Genomic DNA, 7,392 nt, shown 5'->3' on the forward strand with positions numbered 1-7,392 from the left:
TTGAAGGTCGTAAACTCTTAAATGAAAACTCAAGAAATAGGAATAGAAATTTTAGAAGATAAACTTTATTAATTCCGTTAGAATGGTTGTAGTAAAATAATTAAGAGACAAATATGAAAATGGAAGCTAATAAAAACCAAGGATTTGTGAGAAATCCTAACTTTTAACAAATAAAATTCCAATGAATAAATAATGTAAAAAATAAATAAAAGGTTAATATAGAGTAGAATATCTCTGTGTTAAAAATAACTTGCAGCTCTTGGCCAAAAGGACACATCATATTCTTGGCAAATTTAATACGAAGTTAATGCATTATATGGCAAGATGTTTGAATTTTGATGATTTAAGAAATACTCTCCAAAAGTCACTCAGGCAGTGAAAGGGATTTAACAAACAAAAGTAACAGAAACAGAACAGGATTATATTTTTATGAAATATTAAATTTCAGGTAGCAACATCCACAAGTTACTTTCGTATTGTAAACAGATGGATAGTCTTACATACCTATCTAGCTACTGCTCCACCTTATCTCCTAATCTCAAAGGATTCCCTTGGATGTAACAATATTGGCCTCTTCGCAGTTCATTGAATATGCCAAGCATATTCCTGTCTCAGCGTCTTTGCTTTTATTTTCTTTCTGAGCTGAATCACTCTTCCTACAAGTAGACCCATGGCTCACTCCCACCAACCCTTCAGATCTTAACTTAAATATCAGCTATTGGAGAGGTCTTTCATGAACTTTGATCTAAGAGACCATCCCTTCCCACTCATCGTTCCTTTACCCTGCTTTATTTTTCTTAGGACGTATCGTCGATGTATTATTTGATATATTTATTTTCTGTCTTTTGCAGAAGGCATACTTGAATGTTCACAGTTATATCACTAGTACATACAACAGTGTTGGTAAATAGTAAAACCCCACTGCCATCCAGTCGATTCCAACTAATAGCAACCCCACAGGGTTTCCAAGGCTGTAAATCTCTACCTAAGGTGACTGCCACATCTTTCTCTCAGGCAGCGGCTGGTGGTTTCCAACCGCCAACCTTTCAGTTAGCAGTTTATCACTTTAACCATTGTGCCACCAGGGCTCCTTCTGGTGAATAGCAGAGGGTCAGTAAATCTTTGTTGAATGAATGAATGTCAGGAGATATGTGGATGGGAGAATTAAGCAAATTACTTTAAAAATACAGACTGACTGAAAAGAGTTCTGGTTTACATAAAGAGTAAATAGATGCGTCACGCCAATTCCTACTCAAAACAACCCTACCGTTCAGAGTAAAACTGCCCCATAGGGTTCCCAAGGTGAGCTGGTGGATTCAAACTGCCCACCTTTTGGTTGACAACCAAACTCTTAACCACTGTGCCACCAGGGTATGCAGAATACCAGTGTGCAAAATTGATACTACTAAAAACTCTCCTGACAAGAACAAATAAAATGATGAATAAAAAAATATATATATTTTTTTCAAATGAACTGCTGAGTTAGTACTTTAATAAGGTACACATTGCGGGCTGGGATGAAGTGAAAGTAGGAACCCAAAGAATTACATGATCACCAAAGAAAGGAACCATGAGGTTCTAATGCAATGATATGATAGCTTTACCTAATTTAAATATTTGAGTTCATGTAGATAACATTTTCTAAACACAGAGAATTGAATAAGAAATTAATTTTAAAAGAAACTAGAAAAAACAGATATTTGACACCTGAGCGTGGAATTCTAAACTACAAATGAAAAAGCATACAAGGAATTAAGTATTAAGAATTGTATAATAATTAAAACACTATGTATCAAAATTTGTGGGAGAGAGTTAACATTTGATTTAGAAGGAAATGCATAGCCTTCCTTTAGAAAATAAGAAACACTATATTGAGCTAAGAGTTAAAAATAAGACAGTGTAAGGAAAGTGGAGTCCTGGTGGTGCAGTGGTTAAGAACTCGGCTGCTAACCAAAAAGTCTACAGTTTGAATCCACCAGCTGCTCCTCGGAAAGCCTATGAGGCAGTTCTGTTCTGTCCTATAGGATCGCTATGAGTCGGAATCAACTCCACGTTATCGGGTATAAGGAAAGTAGAATAAGGTCAGAGTAGAAAGAAGAAAATATTAAAGATGGGATATGAAATTAATAGAATTAAAAGAAAACAAAGCCAACAAAGTCAAAGAACTAAATAAAAGTAGGTTATTTGAAAGGCATAATAACATGAACATACATTTCTTGAGATTCATCAAGATTAAAAGAGAAAGCAAAGATGAACAATAATATAAATAAAAAAGGGGAGCATACTCACAGAGTTAATGTAAAATAAAAGGAAATTATGAATAAATTTAGGCCAATAAATTAAAAATTTGCAAAAAATAATAGTACTTAAAAAATTACAACTTCCTGATATTTACTCAAGAAGATACTAACAACATGAAATACCTTATAACCATTAAAAAATGTATTAACATATCTATCTATATAAATATATGTATATAAACACACATATTTATCATTAAATGTAATTGTATTTCCGTTGGTTGCAGAAGAACGGAAATGAAATTGACTGTTGTATAATAATACTAAAAAAGTATATTCATCAAAAACACCATTGATAGATTAAAAGGCAAGACATGAAGTGACTAAAGATATTTATCAAACATATAACCAATGTAGGATTTGTATACAGATTATATAGGGGCATTCTATCAAGTATTAAAAATTAAAAAAAATCACAACAGAAAAATGCGCCAACATTTTAACAAAGCTTTTCACAGGAAACGGAACACAAACAGCCCATAAACATAGGAAAGCATTCAACATCATCAGTAGTCAAAGAAATGTAAATTAAAACCACACTTTAATAATCTTACACATGCAATAGGTTGGCAAAAATAAAAAAGTTGATCAATAGCTCATTGGTGATGATATATAGCAGATGGAAAGCTCGTCCATTTCTGGTGGATGTATAGCATTTTGAAAACAATTTTGCATTACCTAGTATACTTGAATGTGTAATTTAGTAATAACACACTTAAGTGTATCCTGAAAGAAATGATTGTACGTGTGCCCCTGGGGACATATACAGAAATGTTCATAGAAGTATTGACTGTAATTGTAAAAACATATTGGAAAAGGATTCACATATCTATATAATGGAAAAACAAGTTGTTACACTCGTCCAATGGTACTCTAAAATGTATGAACTAGAGGTACATGTGTAAAAATGGAGAAATTACCAAAACATAATTTCAAGGAAAACAGTCAACAGACTGAATAATACGGATAATATGATTCCATTTCTATAAAGTTAGCAATATTAAAGAAAAAAACCCTTTGCTGTCAAGTGGATTCCAACTCATAGCAAGCTTATAGGACAGAGTAGAACTGCCCCATATAGTTTCCAAGGAGTGCCTGGTGGATTCGAACTGCTGACCTTTTGGTTAGCAGCTGTAGCTCTTAACCACTGCTCCACCAGCATTTCCAAATAGAGATGCAATGGAATTACCAAAATATTTGTGATAATGGTTACCTTTGGGAAAGAGGGTAGGCAATGCTCTGGGGACAGGACATAGAGGGATCATGAGTGTTTATTATATGTCTTTGAACTGTTCCTATACATTTAATTACATCTATCACTATAAAAACTTTAAAATAATGAATGATTGAATATATAGTTGTCGATACTATAGCAATATTTTGTTTCCCTTAGGGAAAGAAAAGGAGCAGACACCACAGAAAATTAAATTTAAAAAATTGATATATCTTCTCTGCAATATTCCACTTTTCACTTTTTCTTTAACATTTTATCACAGTGTTTCATTAGATATTATGCATTTGTTTGTGCTGGTCTTGTGTACTAATCTATGTTCTGTGATGGAGAAGACCCTGTCGCTTTGTTCGGCAAAGTGTACCAAGCCCCTAGTATATTGACTGGCAAACAGTATTTACTTAATAAATATTTTTAAATTATGAATGGGTGAATTCATGAAAAATAGTGTGAAAAGCGAGTGGGGAGGCTACCTAATATCAATTTTTACTTTCATTTTTTTTTAACCTCACACTCCATTCTTCAAGGAGACTGATTTTTTTCTCTAACCAAGGACACACGTGTTATAAACAAATTGTACTACATCTGCTGCTGTAAAATGAGCAACAATAACAAAAATAAAAAATATTATAGAAATAAACTAGAAAGTATAAGCTTACTTATTTGGCTGACTTTTTGCAGCTGTATTTCATAGTTCTCTTTGAATTATAGCCCAATTTAAAGGAGACATTAGCTTTCTGCAATGTCTGCAAAAATGTCTTTCTGCCATAAAACATTGAAACATCCCACATTTTCCTGGGGGAAATATTATTTCTCAATTTGTTATTGCAATAATGGAAATCATAGCTGTGAGTGATAATCTCAGAATGGGGAATAAAATTACTGATACTTTTTTCCTGTAACGATAAATGCCTCACCAGTAGAGTGGCTTTATCCCTTTTCAACAGAAGCATCAGCTTATTTCACTGCTTATCTTTGTCAGAAATATTCAAATGGCCTCTGCATACATACTATAATTTCAGTTTAGAGCCTCAGTGAAAAACTCAGAGCTTTATTTAGTTCTAGCGATGATTAAACAGCAATGATACAATTTCAGAAAGGTTATTGTACAATGCATTAAAGGTTATCCCATAATGCATTCTTTAGTTTTGCATTAGGGAGTTCTTCATCTCTCTCATTAATTCTGTAAAGAAGAAACCACTGAAGTCACAATGTGTCCCCTGTAAGATTCACAGCTTAGTATATTTTCCAACCTCCCTCTCTGTCTTACAGTAAATCATGAATTTGGATACTATGGCGTTGAGCTGCCAAAAAATGTAAAGCTGCCTGCAACTGCTACAGTAACATCAATATTGTTAGGAATGGAAAGTTGGACATAAGTAAACTGACCACATTATGCTAATTCTGAATATCCTGAGAATACTAAACAGTTGGTGGCATGTTAGCGCTTATATATCACAGGCACCACCCTCAAATTGTATCCCATCTTTAGGAAAGGCCCCTGAATTATAAAATACAGACAAGAAATATGCTCATACAGTGTTAGGCATTGAGTGGGTAATCCAGTTAAGCATACACTTCGAGATGGAGAATGGGTAGCTAGTGAACTGCTAGGCTAGTGCACACTTCGCCTTCTTCCAGGCATTTTCTTGCTCAAGTTAATATAATATGTAAATTTTTATGCATTTACTTAAAGGACAACCTGGAAGGACATGGTGGTTTCCGTTTCTAAGCAACCCCCTAAAATGAGTTTGACTCTTCGGCAAGAATACTTTAAATAAGGACTCAGAGAGCTGCTTTTATAAAAAGCACTGTAAGATTCAAGGCACCAAACAGAGCTGTTTGAAGGTCTAGGAGAAGAATGAAGGGGAATTCAGTGATAACTCAGTTTCCCTAGGGGTTTTCTGTGTTTGTTTGTTTGAATTCTTGGCCCATCTTAGCAGATACTTCTCCCAATTACCTGACAACAAAAAGGAGGCCTGAGGACAAGAAGAGGACAAGAGCGACCTTTTCTCTGAGAACTTCTAAGACACCAACACCGGGCTTCCCAGAAGAAATAGCTAATGGAGTAAGGTGATATGTGTCTGGTTAGAGTTGAGATCTTGCATAAATATTGATGAGACTTACTAAGAAATTTGTGCAGTGATGCTTATACGAGCCAGCCCTTTTTACTCACCGGCATTTGTGGCCAAAGGAACTTTGTAGTGTGCGTATATTACTAATTACGGCCATATTCAAATGCTATAAATTCAGATGTGTAATAATTAGTGAGGGTTGAATTTTACAGTGGAGCCCTGGTGGCATAGTGGTTAAGAACTATGGCTGCTAACCAAAAGGTCGGCAGTTTGAATACACCAACTGCTCCTTGGAAACCCTATGAGGTAGTTCTACTCTGTCCTATACGTTTGCTATGACTTGGAATCGATTCAATGGGAACAAGGTTTCTTTGTTTGTTGGTTTTGTTTTGAATTTTATTATAGTTTAAGTACACTGTTTCTCTCTAAATGATGCAAAGCAATTAAAATTAAGGGACTGATAAAAATCAAGCAAATTTTCCTTCATCACAATCAAGCATTTTATTTTATATTAAAAGTTTTGAAAATTCCAGAATATTTCAGTATACAAAAAAGAGCAAGGACTAATATATTTAAAACAAACGAACTATAAACTCACTGTTGCAGTTTTACAAATATTTATATGTTGTCTGTTTACTTTGGATCTATTTTTTAAAATAATAAAAGTGCAGAGATTCAGTTGAAATACATGTGACTTTTTCTTCATCCTTTCTCTCCAGAGGCAACTACCATCTTAAAGTCAGCAAGTGTGTTAGTTTACTAGGGCAGTCATAACAAATTACCCCAAACTACGTGACTTAGAGCAACAGAAATTTATTGTTTCACAGTTCTGGAGGCTAGAAGTTAAAATTCAGGATGTTCTAAGGGCTCTGAGGCAGAATTATTTCCATGCCTCTCTCCTAGCTTCCTCTGAAAGTCAGCAATCCTTGGTGTTCCTGTCTTGTAGCGGCCTCTGTCTTCATGTGCCCTTCTTCCTGTATGTGTCTCTCTGCTCTGTCTCTTCTGTTCTTCTATAAACACCAGTGATATTGAATTATGACCCACTGTATCCCAGTATGACCTCATGCCTCATGTTAACTAATTATATTTGTAAAGAGCTTATTTCCAAATAAGATCACATTTACAGGTACAGGACTTAGGACTTGAACGTATCTTTCTGGAAGACTCAGTTCCACCCATATGGTGAGTTTCTTTCTGGTATGTCCTTTTATGTTATTCATATTCTTTTATTTCTATAAATAGTATACAGTATTGTCATGTATGTTTTAAAATTTTACCTAGATTATACACACCTCAACTGTCCTGTTTTTTTGTCTGAGAGCATTTTCTGTCTGCAGAACCATGCTCAGCTCACTCATAACACACTGGAAGTGCTGGAGACTTAACACCACTGGAGCAAGCTTCAATAACTGAGGGATAGGAATTGGTGGAAAGTACCCAGTTTGTTTACTCCTCAGTTAGAGATTGATTCATATTCCTCACCACCTTTGAACACGAATAGGAGTAGGAATATTGAGGAAATGAGCAAGAGTTGGCCACAGCAGTGGCCCATTCATTTTAACACATCTTGTATTGGTTTACTTCCCTTTCTTCCTTTCTCACTTTCATGCTCTCACTCTTCTTCCTGTGCTTATCTTCCAAACAATCTACTTCTCTCCAAATCCTTGTCTCATGGTCTGTCTTTGGTCTACAAAGGGTGTTCAGTTGCTTATTTCATTTTTATTTCTAGCAGGTTCTTTCCTCCAAGCACGTAAACAGCAGCCACACTGAATCATTTATTACAACA

Source organism: Trichechus manatus, unplaced genomic scaffold, assembly GCF_000243295.1.
Source record: "Trichechus manatus latirostris isolate Lorelei unplaced genomic scaffold, TriManLat1.0 scaffold00347, whole genome shotgun sequence".
Classification (NCBI taxonomy): Eukaryota; Metazoa; Chordata; class Mammalia; order Sirenia; family Trichechidae; genus Trichechus; species Trichechus manatus.